Source organism: Phyllobates terribilis, unplaced genomic scaffold (genome assembly GCF_046119375.1).
Source record: "Phyllobates terribilis strain yellow unplaced genomic scaffold, ASM4611937v1 Scaffold_4__5_contigs__length_816908805, whole genome shotgun sequence".
NCBI classification, from domain to species: Eukaryota; Metazoa; Chordata; class Amphibia; order Anura; family Dendrobatidae; genus Phyllobates; species Phyllobates terribilis.
In genome coordinates, this window is record NW_027362764.1 from 427,290,615 (window position 1) to 427,316,514 (window position 25,900).

Sequence of the window (25,900 nt, forward strand, 5' to 3'; positions counted from 1 at the left end):
CCATGTGTTTTTTATTTGTCCTCAGTCTTTGGTAGTTAGACGAACTATGCAGGTTCACCTGCATGCCCACCATTTTATTCTATTTTCTTTCACTTTTTTTAAATATTTTTTTTCTGTCAAAGAGGGGTGTCTCTGTGTTTATTCAGCAAAGCATTTGTGCTAGAGGGATGTCACATTTTCTTTATATGTGAAGACATACTTCTTTGGCTCCATGGAAGGAGGTGTCCTTCCAGTTGTTCCTTCGCCCGTTGCCATTTTCAGTACCAAGGGCGTGTCTCTGGGTTTATAATTTGCTCACATGCATTTATAAGGGTATGCTTGAATAATGGGTATCTTTGCATGTACAAGCTCCGGACAGTTATTCAGAGGAGTTTTTCCTGTTACAGTTTCTATGGAAATACCTTGCCGCAAACACATGGTAAGTTCATTTTTTTCCGTTTACAGCAGACTACTGCTTACTAAATGTATGAAAATTAAGATGGTGGTATCCGGTGTGTTTTCCCCATCCTCAGTGCTTACAGAAAACATATTGCTGCTAACTGCATGCTGCTATCTATCCTATATTACTGCCCTTGGAAATCACACTGTTGCACATTACATATTGAATTGTATGGGTGTTCCCAGTACATATTAAGGAGAATGTATGAAGCATATTAAATGCCCATAAGGTGTATGGGAGCCATGCTGCTGCATATTACATGTATTTTACAAATGGAAAATGTATGCCGATCAGTAAATTCATATAGGGGGTGTGGGAGTCATGCTGCTGCCTTTTACATGTATATTACATATGGAAAATATATGCAGCACAGTAAATTCCCATAGGGTGTATAGGAAGTTTGCTCCTGCCTATTACATGAACTTGTATGTGTTTCCAGTATCTGTGTATTACTACTGGTAATTATACTTGAGTAACAGCAGGATTCTGAGCTGACTTAATGCTTATGTGCCTGGTATGCACAACCATGGCCTTTAGGATACATTATAGCTTAAGGGTCCTATAAGTAATCTGCTGATTCTATTCCTAATACTTACTTTTGTCTTTCAGATGGCAAGCTGCTATAGTAGGAACTTTCTGTAAAGAGACAGAGAACTAGCACAAATTTTAATGACTTCCTGGTTATCCAGAAGCTCAGTGTCCCTGATTACTCTATAAGTACAGGTAGCTGATTTCCCCAATTATGCAGCTATCTACATCACCTACTTCAGAAACACACGTGGTCAAAATTGTTGGTGCCCCTCGTTTAATGAAAGAAAAATCCACAATGGTCACAGAAATAACTTGAATTTGACAAAAGTAATAATAAATTAAAAATGTATGAAAATGAACAAATGAAAGCAGCTCAGATTAGAGACCAGGTCAATGCCACACAGAGTTCTAGCAGCAGACACATCTCTTCAACAACTGTTAAGAGTAGAGATGAGCGTTGTTCGACTCGAACTGTTCGCCAATCTCAAATTCGAGCTGTTTTGGGCAGTGTTCGAGCCGTTCAGCGAACACGAACGATTTTAAAAAAATTTGGCTGTTCGAGGTTATGTTCGATAACTGTTCGTGCACCAAAATCATAACTGGATTTTTTCTCAGTAATGATGAAAATTAATGTTAATACGCAGTTTGGGTGTACAGTGGGGAGGGGGGAGGGTCATGGGATGGATCTCTGCAGGAATAATGAAGATCTCCATTTTTTTTTCTCTTTCCCCCATTTACAGTGGGGAGGTGCAATCTCTCAGCCTATCAGCAGCGCACACAAAAAGCGAAGTGCTTTTTTTCACACAAGCAAGGGCATGTGTCATTGGCAGCGTATGTCACATGTCCTTGCCCTATAAGACCCAGCCATTTTCCCCGTCGCCACCATTTTCTCACTGCTGCAGCTGCGTGTTAGATGCCACCGCTGTTGCTGTGTGCGCTATACCTTGTTAATTTCAAGCCAATTTTCGCACAAATCTACATATAGCTTGGGAGTAGGGAATAGTTGTGATTGCAGTCCTTTTAAGGACTAGGTTACAGCATTTCCTACGACTTTTATCAGGCAGGTCTGTCCTCTTAAATAGATAGGTTGTGGGAGTAAAGACTAATTGTAATTCCAGTCCTTTTCAGGACTAAGTTACATCGTTCCTATCAGTTTTTGCCAGGCAGGTCTGTGCCAGTGCTGTGCAAGTTTTTTTCACAGCATTTGGCTAAATTTAGCAAAGCTAATCCTTTTTGGCCTATTGCAGAGTGTGTTAGTCAGTGGAGTAGCCTATCTGTGTTGCAAGCTACACCACCTGTGTATAGAATACCAATTTTTTTACTGCACCTAGTGAAGTAAAACCTTTTGGGCATAGCATCATTCTATTAGTCCATCTATACTGACCTCCATCATGCTGCAAATTGAATATAATTTTTTTCTGCATCTAGCTCTGAAAAAATATTTGGCCTTCTAGCAGTGTGTGGGACTTGTTCTATTAGTCCATCTATACTGACCTCCATCAGGTTGCAAACTGAATATAATTTTTTTCTGCATCTACCTCTGAAAAAATATTTGGCCTTCTAGCAGTGTGTGGGACTTGTTCTATTAGTCCATCTATACTGACCTCCATCAGGTTGCAAACTGAATATAATTTTTTTCTGCATCTAGCTCTGAAAAAATATTTGGCCTTCTAGCAGTGTGTGGGACTTGTTCTATTAGTCCATCTATACTGACCTCCATCAGGTTGCAAACTGAATATAATGTTTTCTACATCTAGCCCTGAAAAAATATTTGGCCTTCTAGCAGTGTGTGGGACTTGTTCTATTAGTCCATCTATACTGACCTCCATCAGGTTGCAAACTGAATATAATTTTTTTCTGCATCTACCTCTGAAAAAATATTTGGGCTTCTAGCTGTGTGTGAGACTTGTTCTATTAGTCCATCTATACTGACCTCCATCAGGTTGCAAATTGAATATAATATTTTTCTGCATCTAGCTCTGAAAAAATATTTGGCCTTCTAGCAGTGTGTGGGACTTGTTCTATTAGTCCATCTATACTGACCTCCATCAGGTTGCAAATTGAATATAATTTTTTTCTGCATCTAGCTCTGAAAAAAATATTTGGCCTTCTAGCAGTGTGTGGGACTTGTTCTATTAGTCCATCTATACTGACCTCCATCAGGTTGCAAATTGAATATCATTTTTTTCTGCATCTAGCTCTGAACAAATATTTGGCCTTCTAGCAGTGTGTGGGACTTGTTCTATTAGTCCATCTATACTGACCTCCATCAGGTTGCAAATTGAATATAATTTTTTTCCGCATCTAGCTCTGAAAAAATATTTGGCCTTCTAGCAGTGCGTGGGACTTGTTCTATTAGTCCATCTATACTGACTGCCATCAGGTTGCAAACTGAATATAATTTTTTTCTGCATCTAACCAAGACAATAGTTTTGGCATAATACCACAGTTTGGCCACTCAGCTCTGCTCGGTTCCCATCCATTGTTTTTTTATGCAAACAACTCCAGAGTTGTGAATTAGTTAACCACTAAAATGAGTGGAAAAAGGCCTGCTGCTGGTGGAAAGGGGAATAGGCCTGTTGGGAAGGGGAAAAAAGGTTGTGTCTGTGGAGTAGGTGTTAAAGCAAAAGTAACATTTGCAGAAGAAAGACCATCTTCCAGCAAAACTAAAATGTCTACAACTTTTAGCGGACAATGTGATAAGATCCCTTTCTTACGGCCACGCCAATCGCTACAAATTCCAGATGAAGCACAAAAACAGCAGGTGCTTCAACGGATATCAAGTGCTCCTTTAAGTGGGCTCTCCTCCACATCAAGTTCAACATCACAAATACTCCAGTCCTCAGAGGTGTCACCCCAATCGCACTTGCTTCCTCACAGCTCCCAAATCTCCTGCTGCCCGTCTGAGTATGAGGTAGAACAGATGGTTGAGTCTGCAGAGCTGTTTACTCATACTATAGGCTGGGAATCAGAGGTTGGCTCCACCGCTTCTGTGAATCCAGACCAGGAAATGATCTGCACTGATGCCCAGAATCTTTATGAGTCGGATCCAGGACCAGACGCAGAAGGTTCTGACCATAATGTATACCCTCATTCCCAAACTGTAACTCCTGTTGGTGGAGAAAATGAGGAAGACGATGATGAGACTCAAATACCTGATTGGAGCGACATCTTTAGTTTTTTGTCAAGGCAGGAACAGGTTGGCTCTGAGGACGACGGGTGTGATAACACACAGGGTGATGATGATGAGGTTGGAGATCCCACTTACTGTCAACCCACAGTCAGCCAAGAGATGAGGTCAGCAGAGGAGGTGGAGGAGGATGCTAGTGACGACGAGGTCAGGTTGCGCCTTCCTGGACAGAGACGTAGTACTGGAAGCACGTCAACAACTGCATCCTCAAACACAACTCTGACTCTGACGACAAGTCGTTGTGGCTCTTCAGGTCGCATGGGTGCTAAGCCTTGCATAGCCTGGGCATTTTTTCAGATCGATAAAGTTGACCCAACTAGTGTTATCTGTAACATTTGTCAACAAAAGCTAAGTAGAGGCCAAAAATTACATAGCTTGAGTACTTCATGCATGAACCGGCACATGGACATGAAGCATAAGTTGCAGTGGGAAGCTCACTGTGCTACAATGCAGCCTAGCCGGCCGGGCCAACCACCGTCTGCCACATCTTGTGCATCTTCAGCCTTTTCATCCTCTGTGACTGGGGGGACAGCAGTCACACCTGTTTTGGGACGCAGACCTGCCACCTCTTTACCCGCAAAAGCCAGCGTGATTGGCAGGTCATCATTTTCTTTGGAGGTGGTAACACCAGCTGGTGTTCAGCGCTGTCCGACATCGATAGCACCACCTTTGGATCAAGGCAACCTAACATGTCCGCCTGCATCTTCCTCACAGAACGGCAGTTTGCCGGGGACACCCTTCTCACCCCCGTCTAAGCACAACAGCCAGCCCTCAGTCCCTCAGATGTGGACAAGTAAAAGACCATTTCTTCCTAGCCATGAGAAAGCTAAGAGGTTGAATTTCACCATCTGCAAGCTCTTGGCTACAGAAATGCTGCCTTTCTGCCTGGTGGACACAGAGGATTTTCGAGACCTTATGTCCGTCGCAGTGCCCCAGTACCAGATGCCCAGTCGGCACTACTTCTCAAAGAAAGGTGTGCCTGCGCTCCACCAGCATGTCGCACACAACATCACCGCTTCTTTGAGAAACTCTGTGTGTGACAGGGTGCATTTCACCACAGACACTTGGACGAGTAGGCATGGACAGGGGCGTTACATGTCGCTGACTGGGCACTGGGTAACTATGGTGACAGCAGGACAAGGGACTGCTGTCCAAGTCTTGCCGTCCCCACGAATTGTGCGTAAATCCTATTTATGTCAAAGTTCCTCCACTGCTTCTGCCTCCTCAACCTCCTCTCGGTCCTCCACTTGCACCCAAAGCCTGTCTGGTCACGCCACAAGCTTTCTAACTGCACAGAAGGGATCCTGCACACCTCCTTACTATGCTGGCAGTAGGGCTCAATGTCATCAGGTGGTTTTTACTTTGAAATGTCTGGGAAATGTGAGTCACACAGCTGAGGAGTTGTGGTCAGCTCTGGAGAACCAATTTCATGAATGGTTGTCTCCACTGGACCTGAAACCAGGGAAGGCCGTGTGCGTCAATGCTGCAAACCTGGGTGCGGCCCTACGCCGGGGCAATGTCACACACGTGCCTTCCATGGCTCACGTGTTGAACCTGGTTGTCCAGCAATTTTTAGCCCACTATCCGAGAATAGATGGCCTTCTGCAGAGGGCACGGTTGCTGTGTGCTCACTTCCGCCGTTCGCATCCCGCAGCTCAGAGACTTACATCTCTACAGAAGTCGTTGGGCCTGCCACTTCACCGGCTAAAATGCGATATGCCTACCCGGTGGAATTCAACTCTGCACATGTTGCAGCGACTGTGGCAGCACCGACAAGCCCTGGTGCAATACGTTCTGACGTATAGCCTGGGCCAACGGGATCCAGAGGTGGGGCAAATCATGCTGGAGGAGTGGTCTCAGATCAGGGACCTAAGCACCCTTCTGCACAGTTTTGAAATGGCAACAAAGATGTTTAGTGCTGACGATGCCATTATCAGCTTGACTATTCCAGTGATTTACATGCTGGAGCACATGTTAAACAGAATTCGGAGTCAGGTGGTGGCACAAGAGGAGGTGGAGGAAGTAGAGGAGGAGGAGTTGTATGCGGAAGAGCTAACATCTGCAAAGTCCAGACGGTCGGCAGCACCAAGGCGGCAGGCATATGAGGGTGGGGGAGATGGTTTTACCAGGGCGCATGGTAGCAGCCAAACTAGTGAGGAAGGTGCAGGAGCCCAGGAAGTAGTGGAGGACGAACTGATGGAAGTCTCATCAGATGAGGGAGACCTTGATCACATTCCTATTGTGCGAGGTTGGGGGGAGATTACAGAGGAAGGAAGCATGATTGTTACCTCGCCACCAACACAACAGGGACTTGGTGCTCCTGGTTGCGCAAGACACATGAGTGCCTTCTTGCTGCACTACCTGCAACATGACCCTCGAATTAGGAGAATTAGAAATAATCCTGACTACTGGGTGGCCACACTGTTAGATCCCCGGTACAAAAGTAAATTTGCAGAAATAATTCCTGCCATAGAAAGGGATGCACGCATGCAGGAGTATCAGCAGAGACTGTTGCAGAATCTTACATGTGCTATTCCACAAAACACCAGTGGTGCACGTAGTGAATCTCATAGTTCCAACTTGCCAACCGTGGGACCGTCGAGTGTTCAGCACTCAAACCGTAACAGAAACACTCTATCTGCTGGTAACATCAATTTTGCGGAATCATTTCACCACTTTTTTAGCTCATCCTTTGCAAGGCCACAGGAGACAAGAAGTCTGACACATAGTCAACGCCTAGAGACGATGGTACAGGAGTATCTCCAAGTAAACATTGAAGCCATGACTGTGTCACTGGTCTCTTGCTCTTTTTGGGCTTCCAATCTGGATAAATGGCCGGAGCTCGCCACTTACGCCTTGGAGATCTTGTCATGCCCCGCAGTCAGCATTCTGTCTGAACGTGTGTTCAGCGCTGCTGGTGGTGTGCTGACAGATAAGCGCATTCAGCTTTCCACTGATAATGTAGACAGGCTCACGTTCATAAAGATGAACAAATCATGGATCCGAAACGACTTTTCTACCCCTGTGTCATCCTGGGGAGAGTAAAAGCTTGATGATTGGTTAAAATCACCTCACCAACCGTTTTAAGCTTTCAAATTACTAATCATGTTTATCTGTATCTTGGCTGGAAAATAATTTGGGCTTTGTAGCAGTGTGCAGTACTGATTCTATTAGGCCATCTATACTAAGCTCCACCAGATTTAAAATTACTAATCATGTTTATCTGTATCTTGGCTGGAAAATAATTTGGGCTTTGTAGCAGTGTGCAGTACTGATTCTATAAGGCCATCTATACTAAGCTCCACCAGATTTAAAATTAATAATAATTTTTAGCTGCATCTAGTCCGGAAAATAATTTTGGGGCTCCGAGATGCGCATGACACATAAGTGCCTTCTTGCTGCACTACCTGCAACATGACCCTCAGATTGTCAGAATTCGAAGCAATCCTGACTACTGGGTTGCCACACTCTTAGATCACCCACACTCTACGATCAACCTTTTCATTTTAATAAAGACCAAAAAAATGGTCATTTTTGAAATTCTAAGCATTAGCAGGTTATTAGAAACTGAAATCAAACAGTTTTCAACTCAAAACTTTATTCTAGGAGATGTTACATTTGCACATTGGACCCCTTGTTCAAAAGGAGCTTCTGAACTCTCTCGTCCATTGAATTTGTCAGGTTTTGGATGGTTTCTGCTTCAATTGTTTTGCATGAGGACAGAATACCCTCCCAGAGCTTTTGCTTAGATGTGAACTGCCTCCCGCCATCATAGACACTCCTTTTGATGATGCTCCAGAGGTTCTGAATGGGGTAGAGGTCAGGGGAGCATGGGGGTCACACCATAAGTTTTTCCCCTTTTTATGCCCATATCAGCCAAAGATGCAGATGTGTTATGTGCAGCATGAGACGGTGCATTATCATGCATGAAAATGATCTTGCTGTGGAATACACGGTTCTTCTTCTTGAACCATGGCAGGAAGTGCTGTTTGAGAAACTCCACATAGGATGGCGTATGCACAGCTGCAAACCTCTGAAGGACCCTTCATCTTGTTGTTCGGGGGACGTTGGAGGCATCAGCAGCTTCAAAAACTTGTCTGCTGCTATGACAAGGCTTTTTTGCCGCTGCTCTTTTAACCTGACGCAATTGCCTGTAGCAAAGAGTCCTCAATTTGCCCTTATCAGCACGCACACGTGCGTAATGTGAATCAGCTACATACTTCTTGATTGCCAAGACACTTCATCCTGATCATCGCACAATGTTGATTGTAGTCATGCCTTGACCTAAACACTCCACAATTTGTTGCTTCTCAGCAGCCGACACATCCTTTTTCTTTCCCATTTTGGCAGAAAATGTAGGCTGCTTAATAATGTGGGACAGCCTTCTTAAGTAGTCTTGCCGTTCATTGGACACACCTGCCAAACTAATTAGCACAGGTGTCTGCAATTGCTTACAGTGATATAAAGAGCCCTGACACACATCACCATCAATGAGTTTAACTGACAAACAAACAAATTCTTCCCTTATCACTCCTAAACACTTTTTGCATAATAATTTGGAACACAGTGTACATGTGCTTTTCCACAAAACACCAGTGGTTCACGTAGTGAATCTTACAGTTCTAACTTACCAACCGTGGTCTGTATGGAGTTGTTCAATTAAGGGCCCAAAATTAAGATAACATAGATGGGAGAGGTCTCTATGAATAGGAATTCCTAAGAATTTGATACCCTGTGAGGGCCAGGCAAAGGGAAAGTTGGACTGGATGGAATCCTGTATGGATTTGGAGAGGGAGACATCGAGGGCCTCAGACTTCGCTGTATTGATTTTAAAATTTGACCATGTAACAAAGTGATCTATTTCAGCCATAACAGCCTGCTGATGGATATATGTGATTGACTTCATCAGCTAATGCAGAGCACTTGTACTCGGTGCCTCCCACCTCAATCCACCTAATATTGGGGTTATGGCGAATTGATGAGAGCAGGTGCTCCGTCACAAGTATGTATAAGAGAAGGGACAGAGGACATCCCTGCCTTGTCCCATTCATGATTATGAAAGGTGACGAAAATGTTCTGACGCGCCCCCTGGGCCTTGGGACATCCGGAGCCGGACCCTTTTTGGTGGATGCTGGTGGTTCTAGTCTCCGTGGCGGCGACCCGGTTCCGTGGCTCTGGGCGGTGGTCAAACTAGTGGCGGAACTATTTATGTGGTTTTGATGTTTAAATGTCCGACTACGCCACCCGTAGATTGCGGTCAGAGTGAACCGCCGCAGCAGGGCAGACCGCTGAGGCTGGTGTTGTGTTTGCAGCAGAGCGTAGTATAACTCCCCACGGGAGGAGTATAGCCTCAGGGCAGTGTATGCGGAGGATGGGGTTGATGGTGCAGGGCAGCAGCAGTAATGACACGGAGTCAGTGATGTAGTCCAGGGCCTTTACTCACAGTTCTTATTATCCAGACCACTTCTGCAGGTAACGGCTGCCCACGTCGTACTGTGCTCACCAGGTGAGGGGCTCAGACAACTCCCAGATAACTTTGGAGCGCATCACAGGACCCCCTTTGTATGTCCTTTGTCTGGCCTTTCTTACCAACCCTTCGGTCCGGCTGCCTCGGGCCTCCTCTTGGTAAACTTGGCACCAGTTTCCCTGACCCTATGTGCTGCCCTCCTAGCGGGTGTAGTGAGGGGCTGCGCCACATAAAATGTCACAGCCTCCAGTTTCTAGCTGAGGGTCTTTTCCCGCCTCCACTAGTTTCGGGGACCGGTCTCCCCCTTTGGCCTGACCCCTCCACGCAGGTGGATTCGGGTGTGCGGTGGCGACTTGCCCGTCCACACCCCTGGGATCCCTTCGTTCCTTGTTCCTGGAGCCTTCTCCGCTCCTCTTCCTTCCTTCTCCCTCTTCCAGGCCTGGGCCTCTGTTACTAGGCCCGCCTCTGGAGCAGAGCTCATGCAGAGCCCCTGCTCCTTGTCACTTCTGCTCAGATTTCTCTGCACTGAACTAATATGGTGCCCACCTTTTATACTCCCTTCTCAATGCACCCAGGAACTGCTTCCTCCCTGCTCCTGCACTGCAGGGTTCCCTTTCCTCAGTGTTCCCTCCCCCCACTCCAGCCAGGGACAGGGACTGTCGTGGCCATCTCAGGGGCATATTGGTCGCCCTGCCCACGGCAATGTGGTGTAATGCATGCAGGTGTCGGGGTCCTGATCCACACTCCATCCTTACCTGAGAGTGAGATATCACACCTCTGGGCGAGGTGCAATACCTCTGCAGCAGCCGAGCCCTCGGGGTGCTACAGTTCCATTTATCTTCAGCCTAGGTGACGCATTGCGATACAGGGCCGTAATTTTGGCTATAAAAGGGTCCCCTAGACCCCTACCCCAAGCTTTTTAAGAGAATAATATATGGCGTGCCAGGAGACTCTATGGAATGCTTTCTCAGCATCCAACGAGAGTATCTAATTACAAATTTTTAACTGCATCTAGCCCAAGAAATACTTTGTGCCTAGTAGCAGTGTCTGCTAGTCAGCGGATTATCCCGACTGTTAAGCAAGCTACACCACCTGCAGTTTGGACACTTAATTTTTTCAAAGGAAATGCTTAGGGACCACGGGATACTCAGTGAAGAGCATCAGGAGGCACCCCAAGGCATAGGGGCTGGGACTGGCGGTAGGACGCCTTGCGGTGGACAGCCGAGCTCGATCCTTATAAAAGTTTTTTAACTGCAGCAGCTTTATTGGACGCTACTGGAGCTGGAATTACGCGGCTGCTGGCATGAGACTTGCCCTTCAATAGATCCTTGTAAAAGGATTTAAAGTGTATTCATTCAAATTAGAGAGACAATTTAAATTAAAAAGCTTAGAGCTGCCTCCACCACAGGGGGGCTCGCTCGACCCCCCCAGTGGACAGGCACCAGTATTGGGAGAGGTGGGCTGGCCGTCAGGGTCCACCGCGGCTCTGGCACAAACCCGGCGACACGGAGGTGGCACGGGCAGGAATGGACTGGCCGTGTCTGCTTCTCACTTTTTGGATTTTAGAAGGGCATGACATGCCTATATCTGAGTCTCCCCCTCCTTTTACTCCTCCACCTCTTTTCTTTTCGCATGACTATATGTACTTGTCACTTTTCCATGTGTTAGTTAAGTCTTCTGAGCAGTTTGTCAGCTTTTGGACACCTTTGAAGGTGTTTTCTATGTGTTTCTATTTGTTTTTGTTTGCCTGCCATTGGTTTTAACGGTGTTCGAAGGTGCTCGACGAACAGTTCGACGAACAGTTCGGCGAACACAAAGGTGTTCGACGAACCGAACCAAACTCGAACACTACGGGGGTGGCTCAACAGTAGTTAAGAGGAGACTTTGCACAGCAGGCTTTCATGGTAAAATGGCTGCTAGAAAACCACTGCTAAGGACAGATAACAAGCAAAAGAGACTTGTTTGGGCTAAAGAAAACAAGGAATGGACATTAGACCAGTGGAAATCTGTGCTTTGCTCTGATGAGTCCAAATTTGAGATCTTTGGTTCCAAACACTGTGTCTTTGTGCGACGCAGAAAAGGTGAACGGATGGACTGTACATGCCTGGTTCCCACCGTGAAGCATGGGGGAGGAGGTGTGATGGTGTGGGGGGTGCTTTGCTGGTGACAGTGTTGGGGATTTATTCAAAATTGAAGGCATACTGAACCGGCATGGCTACCACAGCATCTTGCGGCAGCATGCTATTCCATCCGGTTTGCGTTTACTTGGACCATCATTTATTTTTCAACAGGACAATGACTCCAAACACACCTCCAGGCTGTGTAAGGGCTATTTGACCAAGAAGGAGAGTGATGGGGTGCTACGCCAGATAACCTTGCCTCCACAGTCACCAGACCTGAACCCAATCGAGATGGTTTGGGGTGAGCTGGACCGCAGAGTGAAGGCAAAAGGGCCAACAAGTGCTACGCATCTCTGAGAACTCCTTCAAGATTGTTGGAAGACCTTTTCCGGTGACTACCTCTTGATTTTTAAAGATAATGCCAAGAGTGTGCAAAGCAGTCATCAAAGCAAAAGGTGGCTACTTTGAAGAACCTAGAATATAAGACATATTTTCAGTTGTTTCAAACTTTTTTGTTAAGTATATAATTCCACATGTGTTAATTCATCGTTTTGATGCCTTCAGTGTGAATGTACAATTTTCATTGTCATGGAAATACATAAAAATCTTTAAATGAGAAGGTGTTTCCAAACTTTTGGTCTGTACTGAATGTGGTCTGTACTGTATGTACTGGCTCCTTATCATTTATCACTGTGACCTATGCTCTGTTTGTAACCATCCTTTGGATTCACACATGAAACAAGAAGCCAAGATGTTTTTACCTGTTCAACACTGTGATGATGCCCGCCACAATTAAAACTAGCAAGAGCCTTCCTAGATCAGTAAATTGTATTGTAAAAGAGTAGTTTCCATGTTTTAGATATCGTGGATTTGTTTAACCACACTGTAGTTAGCCACAGACTCCGAATTGAAGATACCTTTGGTGAAACCTGTGCAGCCGCAAAGGGGTTCCAGAGGTAAGAGGGTCAACTTCCACCTCCAAAGCAGTAAATAGATTCTGTGATTCTTAGTATCGGTCTGCAAGGACCCATGTACTTTTCTTGCTCAAGGGCCCTCTTTGGTCTGTGTCGTCTCTGTACATACTATGTGTGATTTCCAATTAGATGGAAGTCTGATCTCTGTATTTAGCCTTAGCCGATATTCCATGATCTTAACTTACAAGCCAATAAGGATGGCTGTGGCCTTGTATTTCATCAAGCCCTGACAAAGAAAAGATGAGTTCCCTTTGTACTGTGGAAGAAATTTCAGATGCAGTGAGCAAGCAAAATATAGTCCAAAAATCGAGAATAAAGCCCTACCAAGTGTAAAATTCTATGCCAAAAGTTTTAGGTGTGAGATTAATGTTCAAATATTAGTCTAATATTCTATATTAGGCCAATATTCTTAAATTTCCCCCAGACATGTTGTTCTCTGCCTTTTCTCTTTCTAGGGCTGAAAAAAGAAGAAAAGAACATCAAAATGTAATTGTGTAATAATTGTGCTATCGCAATTTGGAAGCCTATGGACTTAATACCTAATTTGGAGCAAAATCTATGCCAGAAGTTGGACAAAAACTGAAATCTTCTCTTAGGAATAATGTTCTTAGGAACACAGTGTAATTTAACAATGTGCGAGATGAACAATGCACCAGATTGGCACTTTCTGCAGCAGAACCAAATGCACCATTTTACTGAAACAATCCACTACCACCCACACTGAACTACCCTCTGAACTAAGAAGAATGGTGACAAACCTATTGACAAGTGCATTCAGGGCTGAGGCGGGATCTTGCTAGGCAAGAGAAAACATGCCCGGGTGGGTGAGAGCCTTTGGCCCCGGCACAAATTCTAAACTTCTGGATGTAATTAACAAAGTCTTTAGAAGCGTAAAGCGTTTTGCCACAAAAAAAACTTTGATATGGCTCTTCAGGTGGCCAAAGAACCTGGATGCCCAGCAAACACAGAATCATGTACTTTGTTAAGAAGATCTGTGTGGAATGAAAATGGTACAAAAGCTTGTTCACGGGTCAACCCTCTGGTGCACCATTATGAGCATCTTGAATATATTGTCTGAGACCGATCCCCAAAACACCAACCACCAATAGAGATGAGCAAAGCTTTTGATGTTCGGGTTCGTCGGCTTTTGGCGAACAGCCAAAAAAGCTCGTGTTCGGGCACCCGAACCCGGACATCCTTGGTTTCCCAAGCTGTCATCTGGGTGACAACGCGGGAAGCAGGGTCTCAGATTGGCTTTAACTTCATTACCACTGGTCAGAGAGCTGCAGGATCATGCTGTCACATGTCAGCGTGATACCTCAGCTGTGACTGTGACTCATGGTAAAAAGCTTACCGCGGGTAACAGTCATCGGCTGATCAGACTATGACCCCCATCAGCTGACACCTGCTGTCACTGTAAACAGCAAGCGCAGGCGCCACTGATGTGAGGAGTAGTCTCTCATCAGCTGGCTCCTGTTCACCAAGTAAAAAAAAAATTTAAATTAATAAATAAATATTCAACTAAAAATAAAATACACATTACACTCACCTACACCTAATACCAGATGTCCTTGTCCTTTTAAAAAATAAAAAACACCATTAACTCACCTTAATGCCTAATCTTTGATGCCCATGTCACCTGTAAAAAAAGGAAAAAATGATAAACCACCATAATACTAACCTACCAACAGTAATTCGGGTAATCCAGAGTGTCCCACAGTGATCTCACTTATAGAACTTACTGCACCACTGCTGCATGAGAAAATTCTCACACAGCTGTGGTGCCGTAAGTGAGGTCACCAGGGCTTATCAGCTGATGAACTCCTGTGACCTCTCTCACGGCAGCTCAGCGCTATACACTGACACAAGAGCGATTACACTCCTATGTCAGCGTGTAGCCAGCAGTTCTGTAGAGCAGTCACATTTGCTGACGTGACTGTTCTACAAGTGAGATCTGCATGGGATACTGTGGATTATTTCAACTCATGAGACAGGTGAGGGATATGGTTGTTTTTTATTTTTTATTTGTTTCTGGAGAACAGGGCTTCAATGGAATGGGCGCTAGATGAGTATTTTTGTTGCTTATTATATTCTGTTTTTTACAAGAGACGATGGCTTCAATGGATTGGGCGTTGGGTGAGTATAACAGTGTTTTGTTATTTTTAAATAAAAAATTGAAATGTGTATTTTTTATTTCAAATAAAGGATTTTTTTGTCTGTGTCTTTATTTCACAAATTTTACTGTGGGGTTAGTGATGGGGGTGTTTTATTGATGCCTCTCCATTACTAACCCCTGGGCTTCATGTCAGATGCCAATACAAGGCAGACATGAACCCCAACCCTATTATCCCACTTACCACCACCACAGGGCAAATGGAAACAGCAGAGGCTAAGCACCAGATTTGGTGCATCTTATTGATGTGCCATTTCTGTGGCTGTTGAGAGCTGATGGTATTAGCCTCAGAGGGGGCCAGGATCCATGGCCCCTTCCCTGGCTATTAACATCAGCCCACAGCTGTTTGCCTAGCCTTTGCTGGTTAGAATTTATAGTGGACCCCACTTCAATTTTTTTCTAGGGTCCCCGGCAATCCAACCAGTAAAGGCTAACCAAACAGCTGTGAGTTGTTATTAATAGCCAGGGAACATTTTGGGCTAATGGCCCCTTTTCCTGGCTAGTAACATCAGCCCCCAGCAGTCGACTTTCCCTCTGCTGGTTCCGAAAATTACATTTATTTTTTCATTTATTAACAAGTACAGTATTATATATACTAAATGTAACCTTAGTTCACATCCTCCAGGTGTTCCAGCAGCTGGAAACTACACTGAACTTTAAATGTCAATGCTTTCTCTGCTGACAAGCTTTTTAGAGATGGAAATTTAATTCTCCAGCAGAACTTGGCACCTGTTCACACTGCCAAAAGTACCAATATCTGGTTTAAAAACAACAGTATCATTGTACTTGATTGGCCAGCAAATTCGCCTGACCTTAACCCCATAGAGAATCTATGGGGTATTGTCAAGAGGAAGATGAGAGAAACCAGACCCAACAATGCAGATGAGCTGAAGGCTGTGTGACATGAATAAGTAGTGCTGTTGCTTCAAAAGCATCCTGCACCTATAAGAGTTAACACAGTCAAAGAAGACAGGGAGTGTTTAGCAGAGCCCCAGGGAAATTGTGAGGAACCTGTTTATTAGTCTGGCTGAAGCAGAAGAGAAAGGTGGCTTATGATCTGTATCTCACAGAAAGCAAGGGAACAGAATTCAGGTCAGGAGGGAAGCTAAACAAAAGTCAGTTACACTCGCTGAGCTAACAGTGTGGAGTATTGTCGGCCAAGAAGATAAGGACTAGAAGGAATCGTGTCATAGGGATCTTCTCCCTCACCCAACCCTCCCCCCCTCCATCTCCATGCAGGATAAAGAATGCTGTGTATAATTGAGTCCTTGTGAAGGAAAAGTCTGTGGTTGTATATGCATTAAAACTGTGCTGTACTGTGCTACAGGATAATAGACTGTGTACTGCTGTGCTGCAAAAGAGATTGCATTGTTATTACTGGAGCCTGTTGCTTAAACAGACATTTACATTGCACTGGCTGTCCCTTATTGAATGTTACTGTTCTACCGTTTATGACGAGTCTTGTCAAATGTGTCTGGTCAGCAATTGAATCGGTCCTGTGCCTGAGAGAAGCTGCAGCCTATGGTCGCCCAGAATAATGGTTCCCCCAGGATTCCAACAAATTCATGTAACTTGTCTCGCCCCTGTCTGAACTTAGGCAGCATTCGCGTAACAGCTGCTATCAAAGTAACCTGGGCTTACATAACACCTCAGCAGTGCCACTGGCTGATCGCCTCCATGCCACACAGTATTGATGCAATAATTGATGGAAAAGGAGCCCGACCAAGTATTGAGTGCATTTAGTGAACATACATATCAGTAGGCCAAAATTTCGGATTTTAAAAACATGTAATATATGAGTTTCACTTTTTGCATTGAAGAACTGAAATAAATTAACTTTTGACATTCTAATTCAGTGAGATGTACCTGTATATGTATATATTGTGATAGAGTCACTGGTGATGTATGTGTGGGGAGATATGTTTCACTGCGGCTACTAACTTCAGTGAACTGAACCTAGAAGTTTCTTCAGCATGTTAGGTGCTACAGAGGTTAATCAGCCATTTTGTTTTTTTGTGAATGACTATAGAGCGGGAGGGAAGTCATTTACCATATCTCTACCTCAAAAGTGTGGCTGGGGAAGGCTGTATTTTCTTTCTCTGGTGTGGTCTGGAGAAGGAAGTCTCCAGACTGTGTGTGTGGAAGCCAGATAGCTCCACAGAAGGACTTTCGTTTGGTCTCGATGTGACTGTTCTACAAGTGGGATCGCCGTGGGACACTCGTGATTACATGGATTATGGCGGATAGGTGAGGATTATGATGGTCTATTATTTTTTATTTTTTACAGGTGACATGGGCATCAGGGATTAGGCTTTAAAGTGAGAATTATGGTGGTTTAATATTTTGTACAGGGGACAAGGTCATCGGGGATTAGGTGTACGTGAATATAATGTATGTTTTATTTTTATTTGAATATTGGCTTATTAATTTCAACTTCTTTTTTTTACATAGAGCACAGACGCCGGCTGTTTACAGTGACAACAGGCATCGACTGATGGCAGTAGTAGTCTCATGAGATCGAGACTATGACCCGCGTAAGCTTTTTTAAAGTGGGTCACAGTCACAACTGCAGAATCACGCTAACATCTGACAGCGTGATCCTGCAACGCTCTGAACGATGGTAATGATGTTACCGCTGATCAGAGCCCCTGTTTCCCGCATTGTCATGCAGATGACAGCGTGGGAAACCACTGATGTTCAGTTTGGGCTTGGCCAAATTTTGCTGATTTTTAGTAAAAATGCTCAGGGGTCCGATCACAAATCCGAATGTGCAACTTTGTGCCGAATTTGAGATTGGCAAACGTTTTCCGAACATGTTTGCTCATCTCTAACCACCCCTTAACTTAAAATTTGGACAGTATTCTCATTCATTAACTCCAGAACAAAGTTATGTGACAAAGCATCAGCTTTGAAATTCTTAGATCCAGGGAGGTAAGTCACTGAAAAGTTAAATCAAGAAAAGAAAAGAGCTTACCAGGCTTGTATAGAATTAAGGCATTTTGCAGTGTCAATATACAACAGGTTTTCTATGATCCATAAAGACTATTACCTTATGTCTAGTCCCTTCCAACCAACGATTCTAGATCTCAAATGCTCTCTTAACCACCAAGGGTTCTTAGTGCCCAGTATCATAGTTAGACTCGGCTTGTGAAAATTTCTGAGAAAAAAAACACAAGGATATAGGTAATCATCTCTCTTTTGCGAGAAAACGGCACCCATCCCAACAGAACAGGTGTCTACCTCGACCATAAAAGGCAAGTCAACCTTGGGTTGACTGAGGTCAGGAACCTTCGAGAAGGATGTCTTCAGAGCAGCAAAAGCATTTATAGCCTCATAAGACCAGAAGGAGATGTCTGTACCCTTTATGGTCATATCGGTAAGTGGTTGAACTATGACTGAGAAATTCTTCATGAAATTTCAGTAATAGCAAATCCTAAAAACCTCTGCAATGCTTTAACGGTTGATGGGTTGCACCCAATCCAGAACAGCATGTACCTTAACGGGATCCATCTGAAATCCTGATATCAAAGCCAAATGACCCAAAAAATGAATCTGTTGCACCTCAAACTAGCATTTCTCTAGTTTATCAAATAAATGATTATCACAAACAATTTGAAGAACCAGATTGCACAATCAAATGGTCTATGCAGAGGAAGAACTTCACACTTGGTCAGACACAAATGACTTTAGTACATAAGTAGATGAGCACAAACTTTCCCAAGTCTTAATCTCACTAGTCTCCCCATCAATGGTAGGATTGTGTTCAACCAACCAGGGCATATCTAAAACTAGTTTATCAGGTAAGGAAGGAAAGACCATTAAGGAAATAAACTCTGTGTGTCATGTTCTCACTCTCATGCATATTTCTTGACCTCAGACATAACATGACTTTGAGCGATTGTTGATTCTTTAATAGGATAACCAAGTGTAGAAATACTATAAACACATTCAATAGTGAAAACACAGTCGATGAGATCTAAGGCAGAACCAGAATCTACAAATGTAGAAGTAACAATGAATCCAGTTTCAGTTTCCAAAGAAACTTGAAGGAAACAAACAGTTGTATGCATAAGAAATAATTTCAGGCTCTGATAACCTGCGTCTTTACCCTTGAAGTTTTTTATTTCAAGAAATTATTTTTTATATTTGAAGCACTTAATCATAACGTGACAAGAATGACCACAGTACAAAAAAAATCAAACAGGTGCGTTCAGTTCAGTTGCATTATTGGGATTTCAGCAAGCATCAATTTGCATAGATTCACCCAAGTCTTCCAAAGAGGAGGAAGAAATAACTGGCACAGCCTTAAATGTGTCTCTATACCAAAAATGCCGTCTGTCAAAATGGACAACCAGTGACATTGCCTCCTCCTGAAACATCAGGGAAGGACTGTAAACCATCATGTCTCTAATCTGACTAGATAGTCCCTGACAAAACTGGCTGCAGAGAGATGAGTCATTCAAGGATGTCTCCACTGTCCAACATCTGAATTGAGAGCAGAAATCTTCTGTTTTATGATTACAATGAATCAACCTGGGAATCATGGACTCAGCAACCGCAATTGTATCAGGATCATCATAAATGAGTCCAAGCGTAGAAAAAAAAAGCATTAACAGAAGAAAATGCCCAAGCCTGAGGATCCCCACAGAGCAAGGACTTAACAATACCTGCTCATTGACTTTCTCCTCTGGACAAAACAGACCAAACAATTGAAAACTTACTTCAGTCCCGTCAAAGAAATCTGGCAATTTTACCTTAGGTTTAGGAGGAAACTTTGAAAAAGCTGAACCCCAAGCAATGGTGGAGAGTGTCTGTTGCTGTTGTTGTTTGATAGTCTCCAGCTCCAAGGTTAGGGACTTTATCTGCATGGTCAAGGTGTCCATAGCATTCATAAAAATGTCTCAGGACACACAAAAATGGAATGGGCTGGTGATAATGTTATGCACACGTGGTGGTAAACACGAGAATAAAGCATCTAACTATTAAAAAACTGCACAAACCACACCTTGTTCCTATACAGACTGTAGTATCCAGTAACGAAGGCTCTAGTAGCTTCAGCAAGACCTGGAAAAACCATGAAGGTAAAACTAGAGAAGACAACTCGGACCTGGCTCTTTAAAAGGTTGTTGCGTGTATCATGTACCTCCTAAGGAATCGAGGGAGAGTGCAGCATCAGACAAAAACCCCAGCAGTAAACTTATCTGACTGGTCTAGTTACTCAGAAGTAGGACTAGAACTCCAAGCAGAATCTATTAAAGACTATCACCAACAGAGAATACCAGCAGGGGTCGGTTTAAATATTAGGGCTTGTAGTGTGATAGGACATGCTAGATAACAAATGAAAAACACCTGCTATACCAAAGAATGGACAAAGGAAAAAGGTAATTAGCACCCAGAAAGCGACAGAACCTGCTGTAGCAGAGATGCCAACAGATGAGCATTGGGCTGCCAGATAGACTCCCGAGGCATGACACCTGGGTACCAAGTTTCAGGGACTGCCTGAAGGAAAGCATTTTTGTGGATCTGGATACTCATGAAGGATGATGTGTTTGAAACAAAAATTTTGAGAAATGAGCTTGGAATTCTTTTAAAGAAGTTGTGAAGAAATTTCTAGGTAATAAAAAATATCAAAAATTGAAGTCCATTGTGGAGAAAATACTGAAACGTTCCAAAACTTTGGGTTGTCCGATGAATTTGAAGTTACATTTTTTACATTCCCATTTGAACTACTTTCCTGAAAACCTTGATGCTGTTAGCGAAGAGCAAGGAGAAAGATTTCAGGAGGACAACAAGGAAATGGAACGATGATCCCAAAGTAGATGGAAAGTGAACATGATGCGGACTACTGCTGGATGCTTCACAAAGAAGATCCGCAGGCCTTCTTTAAGAAAAAAGGTATCAAGAGAAGCTTTGAAGAGAAAAGGAAAAGGTGCAAGAATTTCCAATAAGGTTGCAGAATGAATGCTCAGTACATTTTTAGACATAATATTGTGTACATTTTTGGTTACATTACAGATTTTTCTTGTTCATCTCGCTTGTATGTAATTTCACTTGTGTTTTGTGGCAAACAAAAGGAAATTTCCCTATGTGCAGTACAAATTTAACTATTATGGTGGCAAAGGGAATTGACTGAACAGAACACTGGCTCAAGCTGATGGTGTCAATATCCAAGAGTATATCTGTCACGGTTTACCGCGACAGATAGGAGGCAGAAGACCACAGCGTCTGATTCCTCCCACTCCTGCACTTATTTGAAGCCTTTCGCCTTCATATTAAATAGTGCAAGATTCTTTTAGCAGTGCAGGGGTTAATCTGCTCAATTGTGAGCTCCTGGCTCTCAGCTGTCCAGTGTTAGCCACTCACCACTCCTATATATACTGGGCTTTGGCAGGCTATCATTGCCAGAGCTAGCTTATGCTGCATGGTACTAGGAGTGTGGTGGAGAGTGGTTATTTGAGAAGGAATTTGTTGGCTTTCAGCTTAGAATGTTGTGTGGTTTAGGTTGTGTGTTAATCCTGATCTTCTCCTATTTTGGTTTGTTTCCTATCCTCCACTTCCCGGTGTTTGTGTGCATATATTTGTATGATTGGTATTTTCCTTTAGCCCTGTTTTGTATTACCTTGTTAGTCTGGTTTATGCATTGCCATCATGCACTACTACTCCCCTCTTCCCTGGGAAGGGGGACAGACTGAGGGCAGATTGAGGAGCTCTGACAAGGTACGTGGCTCCAGCATCTTCACCTTCAGAAGTAATATAGAAACAGGGTCAGCTAGGTTGCCCTTAGCTTTAGGGACAGGGTAGGAGCCCCTGGCCCCGGGATACCCGATAACAGAGTCGTGACAATATCATCCTGCTGTGTCTGAGATGAGTGATGTGCCCTATGGTACATTATGCCCTCAGATTCTTTATACTCTTGCCAGAGGCAAAGGAGACCAAGTGTGATCTGCGTTTGGTAATTCTACTGCTGTGATGGTTGCTGCCAATAGTGCAATTGATGCTGCTAATGGCTCCAACATTTTCATAAACTGTATGAGGCTTTTTTCTCACACTTTATCATGTCCATTTCCAATGCTTCATTTTCAGTTAACTTTCATTTTGGAAATGTGGAAGGTTAACGTTGTTTATCCAAGCATGGAAAAATATAAAACAAATGCTAGATGGTGTACAAATGATGTCCAAAAATCCTAGTGCAACACAATGCTACCCATAATATCAATGTGGTATGTATGGGTCTTCAATTTGAAAATGTAAACAGATCTTCTAAACCAGAGCTACACATTTAAATGTTTCAATAAAGTATAATAAATTAGCTTCTGATTTTTTGGGTAAAAAAATGCGGAGGATGTCCAGAAGGGGTTAAATACATGTAGGGTAAAAGTGCAACTCATGAAGTTTACAACATTTTTTATCACACTTCAGCCAATCCTGAAAAATATAGAGTCTGCCAGAAACGTTAAGCAGCATTCCAGAGGAGGAGTCCTGAGGAGATAATTTGCATATTCCCACTGCATTTTGGGGTAAGTGAAGAGTCTCCGCGAGCTCAAAGAACACTGGATTTTGGCTGTTGGAGCTGAAAAGAGGACATCGGTAAACCAGGGGAGGAGTCCTGAGGAGATAATTTGCATATTCCCACTGCATTTTGGGGTAAGTGAAGAGTCTCCGCGAGCTCAAAGAACACTGGATTTTGGCTGTTGGAGCTGAAAAGAGGACATTGGTAAGCCAGGGGAGGAATCCTGAGGAGATAATTTGCATATTCCCACTGCATTTTGGGGTAAGTGAAGAGTCTCTGCGAGCTCAAAGAACACTGGATTTTGGCTGTTGGAGCTGAAAAGAGGACATCGGTAAACCAGGGGAGGAGTCCTGAGGAGATAATTTGCATATTCCCACTGCATTTTGGGGTAAGTGAAGAGTCTCCGCGAGCTCAAAGAACACTGGATTTTGGCTGTTGGAGCTGAAAAGAGGACATTGGTAAGCCAGGGGAGGAATCCTGAGAAGATAATTTGCATATTCCCACTGCATTTTGGGGTAAGTGAAGAGTCTCTCCGAGCTCAAAGAACACTGGATTTTGGCTGTTGGAGCTGAAAAGAGGACATCGGTAAACCAGGGGAGGAGTCCTGAGGAGGTAATTTGAATATTCCCACTGCATTTTGGGGTAAGTGAAGAGTCTCCGCGAGCTAAAAGAACACTGGATTTTGGCTGTTGGAGCTGAAAAGAGGACATTGGTAAACCAGGGGAGGAGTCCTGAGGAGATAATTTGCATATTCCCACTGCATTTTGGGGTAAGTGAAGAGTCTCTGCGAGCTCAAAGAACACTGGATTTTGGCTGTTGGAGCTGAAAAGAGAACATCGGTAAACCAGGGGAGGAGTCCTGAGGAGGTAATTTGAATATTCCCACTGCATTTTGGGGTAAGTGAAGAGTCTCCACGAGCTAAAAGAACACTGGATTTTGGCTGTTGGAGCTGAAAAGAGGACATTGGTAAACCAGGGGAGGAGTCCTGAGGAGATAATTTGCATATTCCCACTGCATTTTGGGGTAAGTGAAGAGTCTCTGCGAGCTCAAAGAACACTGGATTTTGGCTGTTGGAGCTGAAAAGAGGACATCGGTAAACCAGGGGAGGAGTTCTGAGGAGATAATTTGCATGTTCCCACTGCATTTTGGGTTAAGTGAAGAGTCTCCACGAGCTCAAAAAACACTGGATTTTGGCTGTTGGAGCTGAAAAGAGGACATCGGTAAACCAGGGGAAGAGTCCTGAGGAGATAATTTGCATATTCCCACTGCATTTTGAAGCTTTTTTTTTAAGCTTTTTTCACTGTTTTTAGAACATTAACAGTAAGAACATGGAAGAGTCCAGGAGCCATTTGGTGAGCTGCATATCCTGCTACATGTTCACAGACTTGCCAGTGGAAAAGCCAAACTTCACATGCCAGAAATGCAAGCTTGTGTCCCTGTTGGAGGAAAAGTTGCGAAATCTAGAAGAGAGGTTAACTACCTTGAAAATCATTAAGGAAGGTGAAGAGTTCTTAGACAGAGCAGAATTATCTCTTCATGATTCAGAAAGAGAAGAAATTCGAACTGCACCTGAGGAAACAGAGGAATAGAAGCATGTGACCCAGAGAAGCTGGTGGATCGAGAGGCAGTCAGTACCCATACTGCTCAGGAACCAGTACCAGGCTCTCTCGCAGGAGAACCATGAAGAAATACAGCAAGATAAGACTTTGCCAGCAATGAATAACCTTGTAAGCACTCAGAATCCTCCTGGATGGAGAAAGAAGAATGTTGTGAAGAAAAAACGGAGAGTGGTGGTCATGGGGGATTCCCTGTTAAGAGGAACAGAGGCCGCTATCTGCAGACCAGACATAACCTCAAGAGAAATGTGCTGTCTTCCAGGAGCAAAAATTAAAGATGTGTCTGACAGGATATCAAGACTCTTCAGACCTACAGATCACTACCCATTCCTGCTAATACATGTGGGGACAAATGACACCACAAGAAAGGACCTGGAAACCATCTGCAGTGACTTTGAAGACTTAGGCAAGAAAGTGAAAGAATTGGGAGCGCAAGTGGTCTTCTCATCCATCCTCCCAGTGGATGGCCATGGAACAATGAGGTGGAATAAGATTCTACAGGTGAACAACTGGCTACGTCGATGGTGCCATCAACAAGGATTTGGATTTCTGGATCACAGAATGAATTACCTATACGATGGACTACTTGCTAGAGATGGGGTGCACCTTACAAAGACTGGAAAACATGTATTTGGAAGTCGCCTTGCTACACTCATCAGGAGAGCTTTAAACTAGAACAATGTGGGAAGGGAAGCAAAAGGCCAGAAAAAGCTATACAGCTGACTAATACTATTGAGATCTCTGCTACTGGAAGTGGAAAGGAAGAACAAAGACAAAACAATTTAAATAATAAAAATATGGGAGGAAGAGAAGCCAATCACAAACTAAAATGTTTTTATACAAATGCACAAAGCATGGGCAACAAACAAGGAGAATTGGATCTACTAATGCAGGAAAAGAAATATGATGTCATTTGAATCACTGAAACTTGGTGGGATGATACACATGATTGGAATAAAAGGCTAAAAGCATACAACTTATTTGCAAGAAACAGACTTGATAAACGAGGAGGAGGTGTTGCATTGTATGTTAGAAAAGCGTATATCTGCACAGAGATTGAAGCTTCAGAGACCGGGAGTTCTGTAAAAACTGTTTGGGTAAGAATACAAGGAGAGAACAACGGAAAGGACACCATTGTAGGCATTTACTACAGGCCACCTGGGCAAGCTGAAGATATGGATGAACTCTTTATGTATCAAATGACCAAGTTCTCAAAAAAATATGACGTAGTGGTCATGGGAGATTTCAACTATCCAGACATTTGTTGGGAATCTCTCTCAAGTAAAACTAACAGGTCAAGCAAATTCTTATCCTCTCTTGCTGACAACTTTATCTTCCAAAAGGTAGGGGAGAAAACAAGGGGATCTGCTACTTTGGATCTAATCCTTATAAACAGGGATGAAATGGTTGAGGAGGTAAAGGTGGCTGGGACCCTAGGAGGCAGCGATCATGCTATTATAGAATTTTCGATAACTAGAGGAGGAAGACATGTGAAGACTCAAAATTCAAGGTTAGATTTTAGAAAGGCAGATTTTAAGAGACTCAGAAAGAGAATAGGAGGGATCCAATGGCTGGATGTCCTTAAGGACAAAAATGTCCAGGAAGGATGGGAAATTTTTAAAAATGAGATTCTCAAAGCACAATCGTTAACAATCCCGTAAAGTAGGAAGAATGGGAAGCATTTAAGGAAACCAGGATGGATGCACACAGAACTTAAACACATGCTAAAAAGAAAGAAAGAAATGTTTATTAAATGGAAAGAGGGAGGCATATCTAAAGAAGATTATAATGCAGTCTGCAGATCCTGTAGGGCACGTATCAGGTTAGCTAAAGCTAACAATGAATTAAGGCTTGCAAGAGATGTCAAAAGCAACAAAAAA

The 25,900-nt window shown here is 43.6% G+C and overlaps 1 pseudogene; it reads right to left on the minus strand.

The window, feature by feature from the left end:
* LOC141264666 (cholesterol transporter ABCA5-like) overlaps positions 1-18,266 on the minus strand; it is a 41,981-nt pseudogene extending 23,715 nt beyond the window's left edge.
* Between the last annotated feature and the right edge of the window lie 7,634 nt (positions 18,267-25,900).